This window comes from Cervus canadensis, chromosome 1 (genome assembly GCF_019320065.1).
Source record: "Cervus canadensis isolate Bull #8, Minnesota chromosome 1, ASM1932006v1, whole genome shotgun sequence".
In the NCBI taxonomy this organism is placed as follows: domain Eukaryota; kingdom Metazoa; phylum Chordata; class Mammalia; order Artiodactyla; family Cervidae; genus Cervus; species Cervus canadensis.
The window spans coordinates 125,026,261-125,044,466 of record NC_057386.1 but is presented as its reverse complement, the minus strand read 5'-3'; positions in this window follow the sequence as shown (position 1 = coordinate 125,044,466).

Below are 18,206 nucleotides of genomic sequence, written 5' to 3'. Positions count from 1 at the left end.
AGTGCACCAGCTTTGAGTGCCCTGTTTCATGCATCGAACATGGACTGGTGATCTATTTCACATGTGGTAATATACATGTTTCAATGCTACTGAGAGGGGGATATATTGACTTTACAAGGAGTCACAGAGAACCAGGAATAGCATAGAAACCCAGATGCCTTTCCCTTCCCCACCTCTCTGGGCCCCTGAGCAGCTAAGAGTGGACTCCAGAAGCCCAGAAGTCCTTAGAGGAGAGGAGGTAGAGATGGTGCAGAAGAGGCAGGAAGGAGCCGTGGTTAGTAGCACAGGCTTTGGGAGTGCTGCCTGACGTGGGTTGGAATACTACTCCACCACCTGATCTTGCACCAGCTCCACAAACCAGCTGAGCTTTAGTTTCTTCTGGGAGAGGGGACAGTGACCATCACAGCCTTGCAGGCTTGTGGCACTGATTAGATAAGCTGCTGAAGAGAAAGCACTGCCCAGGACTCTCGACTTTGCTATTGACGTTTAGTTGCTCAGTCATGTCTGACTCTTTGCAACTCTCTGGACTGTCACCCGTCAGGGATTCAGTCTGTAGTCCATGGGATCTCTAGGCCAGAATACTGGAGTGGGTTGTCATTTCCTTCTCCAGGAGATCTTCCCGACCGAGGAGCTATCAGGATTTTTGGCTGCTTTGCAAAATTAACGCTCACCTATTTCCCCTCCTCCTTCCACAGGAGCAGAAAGAGAAGGGAGTGCCAACATTCTGCAAGTGTCGCATGCAGTGTTTTTCTGTGAGCCCCCAACCGCCACACAACATCAACAGCTCAGCCATCCTGCCTTATTTCAGAGCGATCAAACCATTTTTCAATGACAAAAATTTTACTGATGTCATGGACCATCTCAAAAAACTTGAATCGCAACGTGCTCCAGACATTTCTGTGCCTACAGACAGCTTTCAACGTAAAATGTTCATCAAGTGTGTTTTAGAAATGTTTTCAAAGTGCCTGAAATTAGTGGATAGTGAAACCCAGAAGGTCACTGAAGACCATCTGGTTGATCCTGTTCCTTTTGAGTGGCAGGAATGCAAGGAGCCTTAAAAAAAAAAGAAAAAAAAAGATGATGAGCGACAGCTGTGTATGAGAATTCTGCTGTGAGTTAAGTAAATCATTCTAGTTATCATCTCAGTGAAGCCTCAAAATGGCGAGTCCTGGGAAGACTGAGATATAAATGTCTGAGCTAACTTGAAAATGATTTCAAATTATGTCGTTGTTCTTTGTCTTGTTATTTATAGAATGTTTTTCTTCGGAAGACTTAAATTGTATTATACCCTTGTGAGGGCAGAAGGTGACAGCTATTTTAATTTATTGATATTTATCATACTGAGATTGTTAATGCTCCTTGGAGGAGCCCTTGGAAACTATTTAATAAATTATGCTGAATTTTTCTCATAACCTGTTTTGGATTTTGTGCATGTGTGAAGAGTGGTGACTGAGGGGGTAGACGGGGTATCCAGGCTAGGTGGTGTTGGGGCTTAGGGTGATTGAGACGTGCTGTAGAAATCAATAATATCTGTCACTACTGTTTCTCCTCATTGGAAAGGCTTAGTGGCAAAGGATGATAATTTTAGCAGTAGTAAGCGTTCATTGGGCATCTTCTTGCCAGACACTGAAAGTTTCACTCTCTCCTCTCTGTATAGGTGGGGAAACTGAAGAAGTCATTTAGTCACTTGCTCAAGGTTACATAGCTGTTAAGTGTGTGTGGTTGGGGGGACAGATTCAAGCATCTTTAAAGGAATGTATTTATTTTTGGCTGCGCTGAGTCTTCACTGCTGCCCTCAGGCTTTCTCTCATTTTGGCGAGTGGGGGCTACTCTTCCTTTCGGTGATGCACAGGCTTCTGGCTGGGGGAGTTCTCTTGTTTCGGGGCACAGTCTCTGGGCATGTGGGCTCAGTAAGTTGCGGGGCACAGGCTCAGTTGCTCCATGACATGTGGGATCTTCCTGAATCAGGGATCAAACCAGTGTGCCCTGCTTTGGCAGGAGAATTCTTAACCACTGGACCACCAAGGAAGACCCTCAAGCCTACTCTTTACCACTCTGCCAACCTTTGTCCCTCCCTGGGCAGCAACTGGGTCTTCGAGGCATTTAAGGCCATGCCTGGCACAGAGCAATCATTCACGTGTCTACTGCCTAGCTCCCCACTGGATTCCCAGTGTCCCGGCTCCTGCAAAGGTCTGTTCCATCATTTCAGCAGTGACATAGCCAGGGCCAAGGATTTCCTCATGTCGAGATGCGTCCATAGCTGTCCGTAGTACTCAGGGATCATCTGGACAAATGGTTCTCCAAGCATGGTCTCTGGATCAACAGCATCGGCATTGCCTGACAATGTGTTAGAAACACAAAGCCCTGAGCCCCACCCCAGACCTAGCCAGGCCTACTGAATCTGACACTCTAGGGGTGCAGCCAGCAACCTGTGTTTGAACAAAACCTCCATATATGTGCACCAGCCTGAGAACCACTGTTGGTCAGTGCCTTCATCTTCACCTTAACTGGGGAGAAACTGAAGCCCAGAGAGATAATATAATTTGCCCAAGTTCTCGTGTAAAAGAAATGAGGTTAGGACTCTGAGATATGCAGTCCAACCTTGGCTTCTTCTCATTCGTATTTTTGTGGGTGTTTTCTTCTTCTTCTTCTTCTTTGGTTCTGTTGCTCGCCTTGCAGGATCTTAGTTCCCCAACCAGAGATTGAACCTGGGCCACCACAGTGTAAGTGCCAAGTCCTAACCACTGGACCTCCAGGGAATTCCCTCTGGTGGGTATTTCTACTCCAGTCCCACACCAGGCTTTTAAAGTCCCTGAATATCCTAGCCTCCAATGACAATGTTTTGATCAGTCCTTCCAGAAATACCCATGTGCTTGGACATCTATTGTTCTTTTTGACTGTCCTATATTGGAACACTCTTACTATTGTTAGAAAAACCATCCAAAATGGGGATATAAGGCAGAAAGATGACCATATGTCCTTTCAAAGAATAAAATTAATGTGTAGTACTCTGTGGAGATATAAAAAAATAAATAGGAGAAAAGGGACAAATGTTCCCTGCATAATTCTAGTTAATAAACATAAAAGAAGAAAATAGAAAATCACCATTAAGCACCCACAGTAGTAACTGCTAAAGACAAGATGGAGAGATGAAGGCTGAAATTAATGGGGGAAATGGAGGAGAAACATGAAATGTGCACAGGCTTCCAGCATCTGTCTCCCAGTTTTCACTAATCATTGTGGTGGTTTTACCTGGCATCCACAGAATCTCCAGGAAGTGCTCCCGCTGGACTCCCCTCCCCTTGACAGTAGGCTTGACAGTGACTTGCTTCTAAAGCAGAGTAGGGACTTCCCTGCTGGGCCAATGGTTAAAAGACTTTGCCTTCTTAAAGACCAGGCACAGGTTTGACCCCTGGTCATGGAACTAAGACCCCACATGGCTCCTGGCCCAAAAAAAAACCAAAACCTAAAACAAAACAATATTGTAACAAATTCAATAAAGACTTTAAAAATGGTCCACATAAAAAAAAAAATGCTTAAAAAAATAAAAAATAAATCACAGAGTAGGGATGGGAAAGACAGCAACCCACTGGATGATAAACATGGTGGACACCTACCTGAGCCAAGGGGGCAAGGTCAATACCACCTGTAGTGACAGAGGCACCTCCAGTCAGGGTTCTTGGAAGCCCCAGATGTATCGTGATGGGAAGGGCACCCCCTCACTTTTGCGGGCCTCTTCTCCCAAGTCCACAAGCCCAGTCTCCTCCTGAAAAAATATCAGACACACCCACATCTGCAAACTGTGGGATGTTCTGCAGATTCCCTGACCTCTTCAAAAGCGTGAGAGTCAGGAAAATCAAGGAAGACTAAGAAATTGTCACAGAGCAGAGACCAAGAGGGGATGATCTTTGGACACAGTCTTGGAAGGGATTTGAAGAAGGCATTAGTGAAAAAAAAAAAAAAACTAGTGGATACCCAAACCAAGCCTGTTCCAGTGTTAATTTCTTAGTTTTGTTTTGTTTTCTCAGTCGTGCTGCAGAGCATGCGGGCTGTTAGTTCCCTAATCAGGGATCGAACCTGCACCCCTTGCGGTGGAAGTGTGGAATTTTAACCATTGGACCGTGGGGAAATCCCAATTTCTTACTTTTGATAGATGTGCGCCATGGTTACATAATACGTTCGCATTTAGCAGAAACTGGAGAAGGGTGTATGAGAACTCTGTACTATCTATAACTTTGCTGTACGTCTGAATGTATTTCAAAATAAAACATTAAAAATAAAATCCAGTTCCTCAGTCATGCTGGCTGCATTTTAAGTGCTCAATAGCTACGTGTGGCTGAGGCTCCTCCTACACGGGACAGCTCAGAACATCTCCACCACCACAAAAAGTTCTGTAGAGCACTGCTCTCAGGAAATGGGACTCTGGCACAATTTATTATGGATTAGGTCCCTGAGTCTATGAATGTGGAGAAAGTTGCTAAGATGATTTCCGTCCAGTAGAGAAGACATCGCTGGGTGATGCTTTATTGACTACAGAGCATTAACGAGGTGAACAGCTCCCTGTGCGTTGTCTTCCAATTTTCATCTTCTTCACAGATGGCGGGTAGAGGGTTGGTCCTTTCTTGTACTGGCCGTGGAGGCTGTCATGCTGGACTCGTTGACTCGTTCATGGATGAGGTAGGGAAAATCTTGTCATGTGCTCACTCTCTATAAGAATTAAGTTTAAATAGCCTGAGACTTATGTTTGGTGGAAATCGGAGCCTGCCTCCTGCTACTGAAGCTGGAAGGGGAAGAGATTGGCAGCTGAAGTGTGGGTGCATCAAGGAAAACTGCTTCCCCCTCCTAAAACAATTATCCCTGCAAAGTGTGCATTTTCCCCTCCAGGCAAGTCTTCAGTACTCCATGGGCACCATCTGGGTGTCCTACAAGTCATTTCAATTCTGACACTAACTTTGTGGGGTTAGCACAGACCCTACGGTCAAAAGCTCAGTCCCACAAGACGGCTTCCCTCTACTTCAGATGCCAATCACAGAGTGGGTCCCAAGTTACACACATTTCTGTCTGTCTCAGCTACAAATCAGGGGTTTCCACAACCCGCTGCTGAGGCTCAATGATTTGCTAGAATGGCTCCCAGAACTCAGGGAACACTTTGCTTATGATTATTGGTTTATATAAAGGATGCTATAAAGGATACAAATGAACAGCCAGAGGGAGAGGTACAAAGGGTGAAATCTACAAGGGTCCTGAACACAGGAGCTTCTGTCCCTGTGGAGCTGGAGTTTGTCCTCCTCTGGCACATGGATGTGTTCACCAACCCCTGCAATTCAGATTTACACAGAGGTTTCATCCTGCGAAATGCTGGGCTGGATGAAGCACAAGCTGGGATCAAGATTGCCAGAAGAAATATCAATTACCTCAGATATGCAGATGACACCACCCTTATGGCAGGAAGCAAAGAACTAAAGAGCCTCTTGATGAAAGTGAAAGAGGAGAGTGACAAAGCTGGCTTAAAACTCAACATTCAGAAAACTAAGATCATGGCATCTGGTCCCATCACTTCATGGCAAATAGATGGGAAAACAATGGAAACAGTGGCAGACTATTTTTCTGGGCTCCAAAATCACTGCGAATGGTGATTGCAGCCGTGAAATTAAAAGACGCTTGCTCCTTGGAAGAAAAGCTATGACCCACCTAGACAGCATGTTAAAAAGCAGAGACATTACTTTGCCAACAAAGGTCTGTCTAGTTAAAGCTATGGATTTTCCAGTAGTCATGTATGGATGTGAGAGTTGGACTATAAAGAAAGCTGAGCCCTGAAAAATTGATGTTTTTGAACTGTGGTGTTGGAGAAGACTCTTGAGAGTCACTTGGACTGCAAGGAGATTCAACAAGTCCATCCTAAAGGAAATCAGGCCTGAATATCCATTGGAAGGACTGATGCTGAAGCTGAAACTCTAATACTTTGGCCACCTGATACAAAGAACTGACTTGTAATCATGGCTTGGTCTTTCTGACAAGCATACTGAAGACGTCCAGGAACCACCCAGAGTCCCTTCATTAGAACCAAGACCTCCTACCACAGAGGAAATCCCCAGGGATTTAAGAGTTCTGTGTCAGATACTCCCAGCGTGCCCATAAACTCAGGAAATTACAAAAGGAATTGGGGGCAGAGACTGAATATATATTTCTACTCTGTCTCCGCAGGTGATCAAGGCAGTTCAGACTTTGTTTTTGTTGTTCTTAGATTTTTTTTAATGTGGACCTTTTTTGTTCTTTTATTTTTAATTGGAGGATAATTGCTTTGCAATGTCGTGTTTGTTTCTGCCATACAACAGCGCGAATCAGCCATAAGTGTGCCTGTGTCCCCTCCCACCCCCCACCCCCCAGAAGTGGGCCATTTTTACAGTCTTCATAGAACCTGTTACAATATCCCTTCTGTTGTTTTCTGCTCTGGTTTTTCGGCCGTGAGGCATATGGGATCTTAGTGTCCCGGCCAGGGTTGAACTTGCATCTCCGGCATTGGAAGGTGAAGTCCTAACCACTGGACCACCAGGGAAGTTTCAATTCCATCAGATTGTGGATCAGGAGGCAGGGGGGATGCTCTACTCAAAGGCAGGAGGGAACTCGGTGGAATTCCAAACTGCTGGAAGGTTGATGGTCTCAAGGAGAGGAGGCAGTTGCCATAAGGTCCAGACTAGGGGCCATGGGGGCTGAGGCATTAGTGCCTACCAAGCCCCCACCCCGCCCCAGACAGGTCCTTCGCCTGTCTCCTTACTGTTCTGCTTGAACCAGTCAATGTTCAGTTGATGCAGAACCTAGGACCTCCAAGAGTTCTGGCAACAAACCCAGTCTTTCTCCCTTTTTTTCACTGAAAGCCCGCAGTTTTGGGGATGACTCAGCCATGGCTGGGGACTCCACCGTGGTCTTCTAACTAAAACCAACTCGTGGCTCTTGGAAGGAGAGGAAACATGCTCTTGAATTTTGTGATTTCTCCTTTCGGACTTCCAGCCCTTCCACCTACAGCTTCTCTGACCAAGAGGCAGAGGATCTGCTCACCGAATTCCCTCTTGCCTTTGTGTGGACCATCCCTAACTTGAGTCTGGACTGTAGGGCTGGATTCGGAGGCCTGCAACCTGGGCAGCAGCCCAGGGCCCACTTAGAAGGGCCCCACGCTTGTTTTCAATACTGTGTGGCCTCTGTCTCAAAATTCTGAATGATCTTTTTTGAACAAGGGGACCCACACTTTCATTTTGCACTGAGCCTGCAAATTACATAGTTGGTCCTGCTGGGGTGTTCGTAGATTTCTGGATTTTACACCAAGATTCTGACTGAGCGGGTCTGGTCTGGGCCTTCGACTCAGTATTACTAACAGCTTCACTGATATGTAACTTATCTGCCTTGAAGTTCACCCGTTTCAAGTGTATAATTCAATGTATTTTAAGTATAGTCAGAGTTCTGCAATCATCACCACTATCTCATTCCAGAAAATTCTCATGCCCCCCAAAAATTCCCCATTTCCCCCTCCCTCCAGCCTCCAGGAAATCTTGATCACTTTCTGTTGCTGTGTGTTTGTCTGTTCTGTACGTTTCCTACACACAGAATCAGACAACACATCTCCATTTTCGTCCGGCTTCTTTCATTCAGCGTCACGTTTTCAATGTTAATCCATATTGTAGCCTGTGCCGGTGTTTGATTCCTTTTCACTTTTGAACATTGTGGGATCAGCATGTTTTAAACAAGCCGCCAAGGTCTGAGGTAGTGGGTTCACCTGTACGGAGATGTTTGCCTTGAAGCCTACTTTCCCCATTTCGCAGAAACAAGAAAAATTTGGAGGGGAGATGAGGGAGGAGATTAGGGGTAGAAATTTGTCACTAAATCAAGACCACCTACCACAACACTACGCAAGAGGAAAAAAAAATCCAATTCATCTTTGTCTTTCCTGATAGCACCGATCTAGGACAGAAATTACCACGGTGATAAGAATGATAAATCCTAAGTTATCTGGAACTCAATTAACAAGAACTCTCAAATAATTAGAATTTCTTTTGGTGATAACCTGTCAAAACCTAGAAAGAGGCCAAAAGAAGATCGATCTTAACATTCAGGTGACAAATTTAATATCTCCTCCACCAAATGATTTCCAGGGTCTGTCTTACGAATCAGGTTTCCACATGGATTAACCTTGAAAACATGACGCTGAATGAAAGAAGCCAGACAAAAATGGAGACATATTGTCTGATTCTGTTGTTACACTCCAAAGTAAAAACATTTAAAAATCAAGTGCCGCTGATTTACAGAGGAAAACAAACACGCCATCAAGGGTCACAAAGAAGAAAACACTAATATGGTCATAGGACTCAGTGTTTTCAGAGGGAATTTTTTGGACTGAGCTTAAACATAAAGGCTTAAAACTTACTCAGCTTATAAAAGAAGAGTCAAGAATATAAAGCTGCAAGAAAAACTTTTAAGCAATGTCAATTTCTTATTCTGGAGATTCAAGATGTGAGAGAAAAATCAAAAGGAAATAGAAAAGGCAATCAGATAATAAGAAAATGAAGAGAGGAGGAGAGAAGCAGAGAGAACAGGAGAAAGAAATGCGTAAATGTGAAAACAAGAAAACAAATGTCCAGTAAATGTGAAACTTGGGGGAACCCCACTAAGTAACCAAGAAAGGCAAATAAACAGAAGGCTCTCTTTCCTGCCCATCCAATCAGCTTGGCCTGGTGGTGAGGCTGTGAAAGGCCTCCTCAGCCACTTCTGGAAACAGGTATCCATCTTATAAAAGGATTCTCCCCCTCACCGGGAACCCTCCCTTGGTATCCTATCCTCATGGAACCTCCTAAGGAGATGATCATAGCTGGGACAGGATATATACACTGACATGTTCATAACAGCATCAATGAGATTATCCGAAATAAACAGGGAGGGACTTCCCTGGTGGTCCAGTGATTAAGAATCTGCCTGCCAATGCAGGGGACGTGGTTTGATCCCTGATCTGGGAAGATCCCATATACCATGGAGCAACTAAGTCCTTGCGCCTAGAGCACGTGCTCTGCAACAAAGAGTAGCCCCTGCTCCCCACAACTAGAGAAAGCCCACACACAGCAACAAAGACTCAGCGCAGCCAATAATGAATTAAAAAAAAAAAAAAAGACTTTGCCTTCCAACGCAGGGGCCATGGGTTCTATCCCTGGTTGGCGAGCTAAGATCCCACAGGCCTTGTGGCCAAAAAACCCAAAACATAAAACAGAAGCAACATTGTAACAAATTTAATATTGGTCCACATTTTAAAAAAAAGACCCTCAAAAAATTTTTTTAATAAAATTAACTGAAAAAGAAAACGAATAGAGAAACAAGAACGGAAGCAACCTGTGTTAGTCCAGGCCACCTGAGGTGTGTATACCTAGATGGGATTCGCTGTGAGAAAAAGGTTGCTTTGCAGACAAACCTGTGAGGGGAAGGGAAGAGGAAGGAGAGGAGGAAACAGGAGGAAGAGGCGGGTCTGGCCCCTGCAGAAGGGACCAGAGAAGGAAGGAGGGTAGGGAGTAGCTTCTCACCTGTCAGGAAATCCTCTGAGTCTCTTTTCAGAGGGATGTGTGTGTATTATTTTAGAAATCAGTAAATTAAATACACTTCAGATTTTGAAAGAAATAGCTGCCAGAGAAAAAATGATGAAGAATAGGTTTGAAGGGTTTTACACATATTGGTAAAAAGGTCAAATTCTTTGGCTGTCCCAAGGCTGTTTACCATAGTAGTGGGTTGTGAAATTTGTAGTTTCTTCTCTCTGAACCTTGAAATTAGGCTAGAGTCCCCTGTTCACAGCTCTTCAGACTCCCAGCTGAATGGCACAAGCAAAGCAGAGCATTATTCCTTGCAGAGTATAACTGACTTCTCAGTGTATCCAATATTGCTTCTCTCAGCCTTTCTATGGGCTATCCAAAACTGTAGTACTTTATCACGAGACGAAATATTCTAAATGACAATTCTGAGGCTCTGTGAGAGCCCAACTTTATTAATTTACTTATTTGAGGGCCCTGGAACAATTCTTCCTCCAACAGCTTTGGTATAAAAGCAGATATTCTTGGGTTTTAGTTTCTGGTCTCTTCTCTACTTAGGACCAGATATAACCTTCAATAAGCTACTTCAGTTCTCTAAAGTATGCAATTTAGTTGTGTGTGTGGTGGGGGTGTATGTGCATATATGTATATTCACAGAGTTGTGTAACCATCACCACCACCTCCTTCCAGAACATTTTTATCACTCCCCAAGAAACTTTGTATCCCATTGCAGTCACTTCTCATTCTCCCTTTTCTTCAGCTCCTGGCAACCACTAACTTGCTTTTTGTTTATGGATTTGCTTATTCTGGACACTTTACATAAATGGAATCATACAATACGTGGCCTTTTTAGTCTGGCTTGTTTTACACAGCATAATCTTTTCAAGATCCATCCAAGTTGTAACTACTTTATGTGTCAGTACTTTATCCCTTTTTATGGCTGAATAATATTCCATTGTATGGATATGCCACATTTGGTTTATATATTCATCAGTTCAAGGGCATTTGGGCTATTTTCACATTTGGCCATTATGAGTAATGCTGCTATGGATATTTGCACACAACTGTCTGCTTGAGTCAGTTTCCATTTCTTTGGGGCACATGCCAAGGAATAGAACTGCTGAACCCCATAGGAACTCTAACTTGTGGAGGAACTGCCAAGCTCATCCACAAAGGCCACACCTTTTTACATTCCTACCAGCCTTGTGCAAGGATTCTAGTGTCACCACATCTCAAGAACACTTCTTATTTTCCGTTTATTTTGTTTTTATTATCACCATCTTGGTAGATGTGAAAGGACCACTCACAGTGATTTTTAACATGCATCTCCCTGTGCTCAGTCGCTCAATGGTGTCCAACTCTTTGCAACCCCATGGACTGTAGCCTGCCAGGCTCCTCTGTCCACAGAATTCTCCAGGCAAGAATACTGGAGTGGGTTGCCATTTTCTACTCCAGATGATTTTCCTGACCCAGGGATTGAACCTGAGTCTCCTGAGTCTCCCACATTGGCAGGCAGATTCTTAACCACTGAACCATCTGGGAAGCCCATGGATCTCCCTAATGACTAACTAGTGATGTTGAGCATCTTTTCTTGGAATTCTTGGCCATTCATATACCATTCAAGTCCTTTGTCTATTTTAAAATTGTCTATAAAGGTCCATTCAAATTGTTTATTGTCTTTTTATTATCGAGTTGTAAGAGTTTTTTTTATATGTTCTGAATACCAGTCCATTGCCTTATATATGACTTGCGAATATTGTTGTCCCCATTCTGTGGGTTGTCTTATCACTTTCTTGATAGCATCCTTGATTCACACAATTTTTATTTTTAATAAAGTGTACTCTATTTTTCCTTTGGTTGCTTGTACTTTTGATATCAGTTTAAGAAACTGTTGCCCTATCCATAGTGATGAAGATTTACATCTATCTTTTTCCGTCACTAAGTCCTAACACCATCTGCTGAAAAGATTATTCTTTCCCCACAAAAGTCTTGGCATCCCTATCAAAAACCATTTGACAGTGGATTTATACATTTATTTCTGGACTCTCAGTAGAATAAAATTCCATTGATCTACATGTCTGTTTTTATAAATTTATCTTTTTAAAGATTTTTTTTTGACATGGACCATTTTTAAAAAGTCTTTATTGAATTTGTAACAATACTGTTTCTGTTTTATGTTTTGGTTTATTGGCCTTGAAGCATGTGGGATTTTAGCTCCCTGACCAGGGATTGAACCCACACCCACCCCCTGCATTGGAAGACAAAGTCTTAACCACCAGACCACCATGAAGTCCCTCCATGTCTGTTTTAATGCTGGTACCACGCTTCTTGACGACTGTAGCCTTGCAGTAAGTTTTTGAATTGAGAAGTGTGAGCCCTCTCACTTTGTATTTCTTTTTCAAGATCGTTTTGGCTGTTCTGGGCCCCTTGCATTTCCATATGAATTTCAGAATCAACTTGTTATTTCTGCAAAAACATAGTTGTGATTCTGAAAGGGACTGCACTGAATCCGTAGGTCACTTTAGGGAGTGTTACCATCTTGGCAATATTGTCTTCTAATCCATAAACACAGGATGTCTTTCCATTTACTTAGGTCTTCTCTACATTTTTTTCAACATTAAAAAAAATTCAGGTGAAATTTACATGAGATGAACCATCTTAACATGTAAATTCAGTGGCATTTAGTACAGTCATAATGTCATGTAACCACCATCTATATTAAGTCCCCAAACAGTGTCATTACACCAAAAGAATACCCCATATCCATTAAGTACACTCCTGTTCTTCTCCCCCTGCCAACACCAATCTACTTTCTGTCTCTAAGGATTTGCCTGTTCTGGATAATCCATTTATATGGGCTCATACAATATGTGGTCTTTTGTGTCTGGTTCCCTTCACATAGCATCATATTTTTGACGTTCACCTACATTGCAGCCTCTGTCAGTACTTCACTACTTTTTATGGCTGAATAATATTCCTCAACAATGTTTTACAGTTTTCCGTGTCAGAGTCTTGCTCTTTTCTGATGAACTTTATTCCTACGTATTTTATTCTCATTGACACTATCCTACAGGGACTTGTTTCCTTCATTTCATTTTTAGAGTGTTCATTGTTAGTGTCCAGAAATACAGCTGATTTTTGTGTATTGATTTTGTGTCCTGGGACCTTGCTGAACTCATTGACTAGCTCTTAGCAGTATGTGTGTGTATCCCTTAGGGTTTTCTACATAAAGCATCTTGTCATCTGCACAGAGGGAGTGTTTTTCTCCTTCCTTCCTCATAGGAATGTCTTGGGTTTCTACGTCTTGCTGATCTGCCCTGACTGCACCCTCCAGGATAGCGTTGTCCAGTCCTGGAGACAGCGGACATGTCTGTCTTCTTCTTCACAGGTGGAAAGCATTCAGGCTTTCATCATCCCATATGTTCACTGGGGGCTTTCGCAGATGTCTTTATCAGGTGGAGGAACTTCCCTTCCACTGCCAGTTCCTGGATGCTCTCATCATGGCAGGTATGCCTTTGCTATCTCCAGTGTAGGATGAGGATCATAATCCCCACCCTATGGGGTCTTTTGAGGATAACAATGGGTAACATAATGATGTCTAGCACGGGGCCTGGCACCCATCGGCTGTTATCATTTGCAGGAAGCTCCAGAGTCAGACTCACCTGGGGCTGCAGCCCCGCTTCGCAGGCATCAACCAGTGATGCCCATGGGCAAGTTCTGAGACTCTCTAAGCCTCAACTTCCTTATCTCTACAGCGGGGATAATAAGAGGACCTGTTTCGTGGGGTTGTTGCATCGTCCCTGGCAGGTCACGGTAGATGTAACTTAGATCATAAGCTCAGGACACTAAATCTTCTGCTTGGGGAGATGAGTGATAAAACGAGATGCGGCTCCTGTCCTTAGGAAGAGCTGACGTTGTGAATGCAGTCTTGACATTCACTGCACCAGGTGGAAGGGGGCATGTGACGCCAGCGACAGAAACGGAGCACCGGTGGTAGTTCAGGGTCCAAAGTGGGGTGGCCCAGGCCAGGGCAGGCTACAGACAGAGGGGTGCACCGGGCCTTCCGGGGTGGGGTTGGGGGGAGGATGGCACAGAGTGGAGGAGCTGCATAACCACGGCGGGAGCACTGTGCCTGGAACCTGCTGTGGGAGACAGTGTCAAGGCTGAGCAGGAGGCCAGGCTAAGGGCGGGCCTTTGTTCTTGGAGAATAAGTTCTCGAGGGCCGGGAGGGGGCCTCAAGATTTTTGAAAAAGGGATGGTGGTGGAAATCTTCCTGCTATTTTCAGGGTTGGGGAGGTTGGTTGGGAAGTAGCTCAACTCTGACCCATACCAGCTCTGCCTGCAGTGTGGCCTGGGACCACAGTCAGCAACTTTGTGGAGAAAGAATTCACAGCACAAGGATGTGACAGATAAAAAGGAGGAAGGCAGGATGATGTAGGGAAAGAAGGACCAGAAGGACTCCAGTGTATTAAAAAGGAGGATGGTCTCAGTGATGCGTTAACAAAAACAGGGAACGTGGGAAGAGGGGCTGGGGGAGAAGTCAGGAAAGAAGGAAGGAAAGAAGAGTACAAAGAGCTGACATTGGAGGTGCTGCCTATAACCTGGCACATTGAACCCTTATAGTGATCTGGTGGGGCTGGTGTAATTAGTGTCCACATTTTATAGCTGAAAGATTTGGGGGCCCAGAGGGGCTGTCACTTACCCAAGGCAGTGGAGAGCCAGAGGGTGAAGAGTCTGGATTTTTCTCTAAATACTACAGGAAGCCACTGGATGGTTAAGCATGGGAAGCCCAGTGTTGGTAGGTGTCTTTAAAAGGATCCTGCTAGCTGCGTGGGGAACTGAGGCAGGAGCAGCGAGAGGAGGAACCTGGGAATTTCACACTGTCAGGGTGGGGGCTGAGGGTGGGGAGAAGTCGTTGGATTCTTGATCATTTGGGGGAACCCACTGACAGGACTCCCCGGTAGATCGGAGGTGGGAAGTGAGGGAATAGGGCAGAATGAAGGGGCCGTGTGAATTTCCAGTGTGAGCGACTGGGCAGGTGGTGGCGTCATGTGAGGAGATGCTGAGTATCCTGAAGTGCCAGTGTCCTAGGCTGCGGAGGATGAGAGATAAAAGGCAGGCTGGTTACGAGGGGAGAGACTTGAGATGCTTGTGGGGAGAGAGGAAGGAGTCAGCTGGACAAAGAGAAAACTGCTCAGGACAGAAGAGGCAAGAGCCGAGCAAAAGCCCCAGAGAGGGAGGGCAGGGTTGACTCGAAGGGAGGTGTTACATCTGACCAGTGTCTCTTCCTGTGAAACATGCTCTTCCCTGCAGGTCTTGCCCCCTCTGCTTGGCTGACTCTTGTCCTGCTGGGTCCTGGTTCGGGGGGGCCCTCCCCGACCCCCTCCTTCAACCCCGGGGGTGGTCCCTGCCACTCCTCTAGGGCACCCCGTGCTTCTCCCCATCCCTACATATCAAGATGGGTTTTGTTCTGTCTCCAATAAACTCACTGTGTGACCTCTGAGCTGAGTCCAAATTCAGCCTTCAGCACACGTGTCTTGATCAAAGTCTGGAGGAAAGAGAGCAAGTTGGGTGAGCCTCTGGCAGTTTTGGCAGTGGGAGGAGGTGCAAAATCGATGTTTTGTCTATCCCAGGGTGTGTGGGGGGATGCTCAATTAGGCTGGGGACTCAGGAGACACCAACGGGTTGGCATCCGGGCTGTGAGACAGGTGACAGGTGAGGGGGCAGGTGGGAATGGCCCCATCCTCTCCACCAACCTGTAACAGTACCAACCTGTCCTGCTTAGTCACACCAGCGGGAGAGACAATCAGACGGGCTAGATCAAGAGATTAGATTGTTTGCTGTACAAACCCATTAAGGCAGGAAAGTAGACTCATATCTTAGAAAGCTCCCCCCGCCACCCTCCCCCGACTCCCTAAACAAGGGTTTTCTAGCTAATGATTCAGTGAAACAGAAAATCAGATCAATCACATCTCCCCATTCCCCAGGGTTCTCATTAACTCTGACTGCAGTCTTACACAAAGCCTTTGGGAGTTTTCAAACGAGGGACACTGCAGGTGTAGATGCAGTTCTAGGAAATGGTACTCAAAAGCACATTTACTATTAACAGATGAAATCCATATGGCGTCTGGGATGTGCTTCAAAATAACGGGGGCGGGGTGAGGTAGATACCAAAGAAAACTGTCCCTGAGTCGGTCATCTTTTAAAGTGGACGGTTGGGTACATGGGGGTTCATTGTACTGTTCTCTCTACTTCTGTGTTTGCTGGAGATTTTCTGAAATAAAAAGGTTAAAGCACACATTGAGTGTAACCACACCAGCCTACACAAGGCTAAATTCAGAATCTGACATACAGAAAAGAGCGACTGAGAAGGTAAACTGTGTTCTATAGAATCGAGTCCAAATCCAAGACGAAGTGCTCTCAAATGCCATTTGGAAACTATTCTTATCACATTTACAATCCAAATGACTAATGTTGATGCTTTATATTAAGTATAGACTTGTAGTAGTCAACCTCTAAACCCTGCAGGACACCTACATGCCCGCATCTGCTGGTTGCAGCCACCCCCACCCCCAGCTCATCGGGGTCCCCACACCCTCTGCCTGTCTGACAGAGAGTCAGGGAAGGGGTAGCTGGGTTGGTGGAAGGGCAGGGGCTGAGGGTCACTGGGTAGGTTCCCTGGGCACCTGCTGTGCTGGTCCTGAACTGGGCACAGTGGTGGCTCTGGGCCCCTTGTCCTGATGGGGAACATGCATGATAATGACCAGCATCCTGAGGAAATACAGTTGTCTGAGGTCTGACTTGGTGTGTGCGTGTGTGTACACATGTGTGAAAGCGCACGTGTTCACGTGTGTGAAAACGCATATGCACCTGTGTGTTGGGGGGGGGGTAGGAACATTAGGGCTGGTTTCTGAAGAACTGACAGTTAAGGATTATATTGGGAAGAAAGAGGGACTTCCCTGGTGGTCCAGGGGTTAAGGCTCTGAGCTCCCAATGCAGGAAGCCTGGGTTCGAGCCCTGGAAGGGGAACTAAGATCCCACATGCCTCAACCAAGCCTGCATGCTACAACTAAAGAAGGTTGTATGCCACAATGAAGACTCAGCACAACCAAAATAAAATAAATAAGTAAACTGGAAGAAAGAACAGGAACTATTCAAGAAGAGGGGTGGAGATGGGGAAAGTCTTGGGCAGAGGGAGGCGGCTTTGGGAAAACCTGAAGAGAAAAACCAAACCAAACCAAGCAGGCCTGCCCAAGGCACGGAAAAGAGCAAAAACGAGATTGGAAAGGCAAGGAGAGGAAGGACGGGCTCAACAGAGAGGGGTGGAGGACTGACCTTTCCCTGGAAGCCCTTGAAGCAGTCAGTGCCGTGACTGGACTTGGACCACCTCAAGCTCCCATGGACTGTAAGGTTGAGGCTACAAGATGGAGAAGGGATAGAGGACATCATCGTGTGAACTTGAGGAACGATGGCAACTTGGACTTGGGTGGTTGGTGATGACAGTGGGGCTGGAGAGAAGATGGTGTCTTTGGAAGACTTCCAGAGGACACGTGAGACAGGACTCGGTGCGGGAGAGGGGATGGCACAGATAAGCCTCTGGATTCAGTGGATGGAGGATAAAATAGACATTGTTAGAGGATGAAACATGAAAACTCCAGCCTCCTGGCTCTGACCCACGTGGCTGCCACGTGGGTCTCAGAAACGACTGATGTCTTCCTCTGTGAAATGAGGAACACCACGCCACTGACTCGAGAACTGCCTAGAGGTGGCCCAGTGCCTGACACTGAGGCAAGCAGGCTCCAGCACCCTGGCCTCTTTCCTTGAGACACTCTGTTCCTCCTTTCCCCACATCCAAAGCCTCCCTTCTTCTAATTATGCCCCAAGTATCTTTTGAGATTCCAGACCTAACATGTGGCCAGACTCAAAAAGATAGAAGAACCCACTGATTATCTCAACGGAAACCAAGTTCCTTCTTGCCCCAAGGAGTCCATGAACCACTTTGTCAGGGGCCCCCGATTCTTAAGGCCCCAGATCTTGCTTTGTGTCATGAAGATGTTTTTCCTCGGGGAAGGCGTGGGGGTTTGATCAGACAAGAGCCTGCGTATCAACCCACTGCATTTTAGTCAAGAGATACAGATCTGAACAGTTGTTCAGTGAAACAAGACAGCCGCTCTGGAGAGGGGCCGGCAGCCCAAGGGGCCAGCACGGCTCATTTTAAGAGTCACGCTGCCCAGGCACAAGGAACTGGGGGGGTGGGTGTGGGCAGAGGAAGATGGGAGGAGAAAGAAGGGCTTTTTAGATTAAGCAGAAATCATCAAAGTTCTCAGCACAACAAAAGGACATCTCTGCAGGTCAACTTTCCAGCATCTTCCGTGTACGGTATTGGGTCAACAGTCAGCAGAGAGGCCCTTGCCCCCTGGGGCATCACCATGACGTAGACCCCGCTGGGTACTGGCCTAGGGCTGGCCATGCTGGTGGCAACCTGCGCTTTCTGGGAGCTGGACATTTGCGATTTCACGTGACCCTGACGACCACCCTGTAGAGACTCCAGGTGGCTGCTGTTTGCCCAAGTGCCAAGTGAGGAAACGGGCACTTTGTTCAAGTACCTCTGGACTCTGTCCACCTGGGAAAGCTAGCACGAGTGAGGCA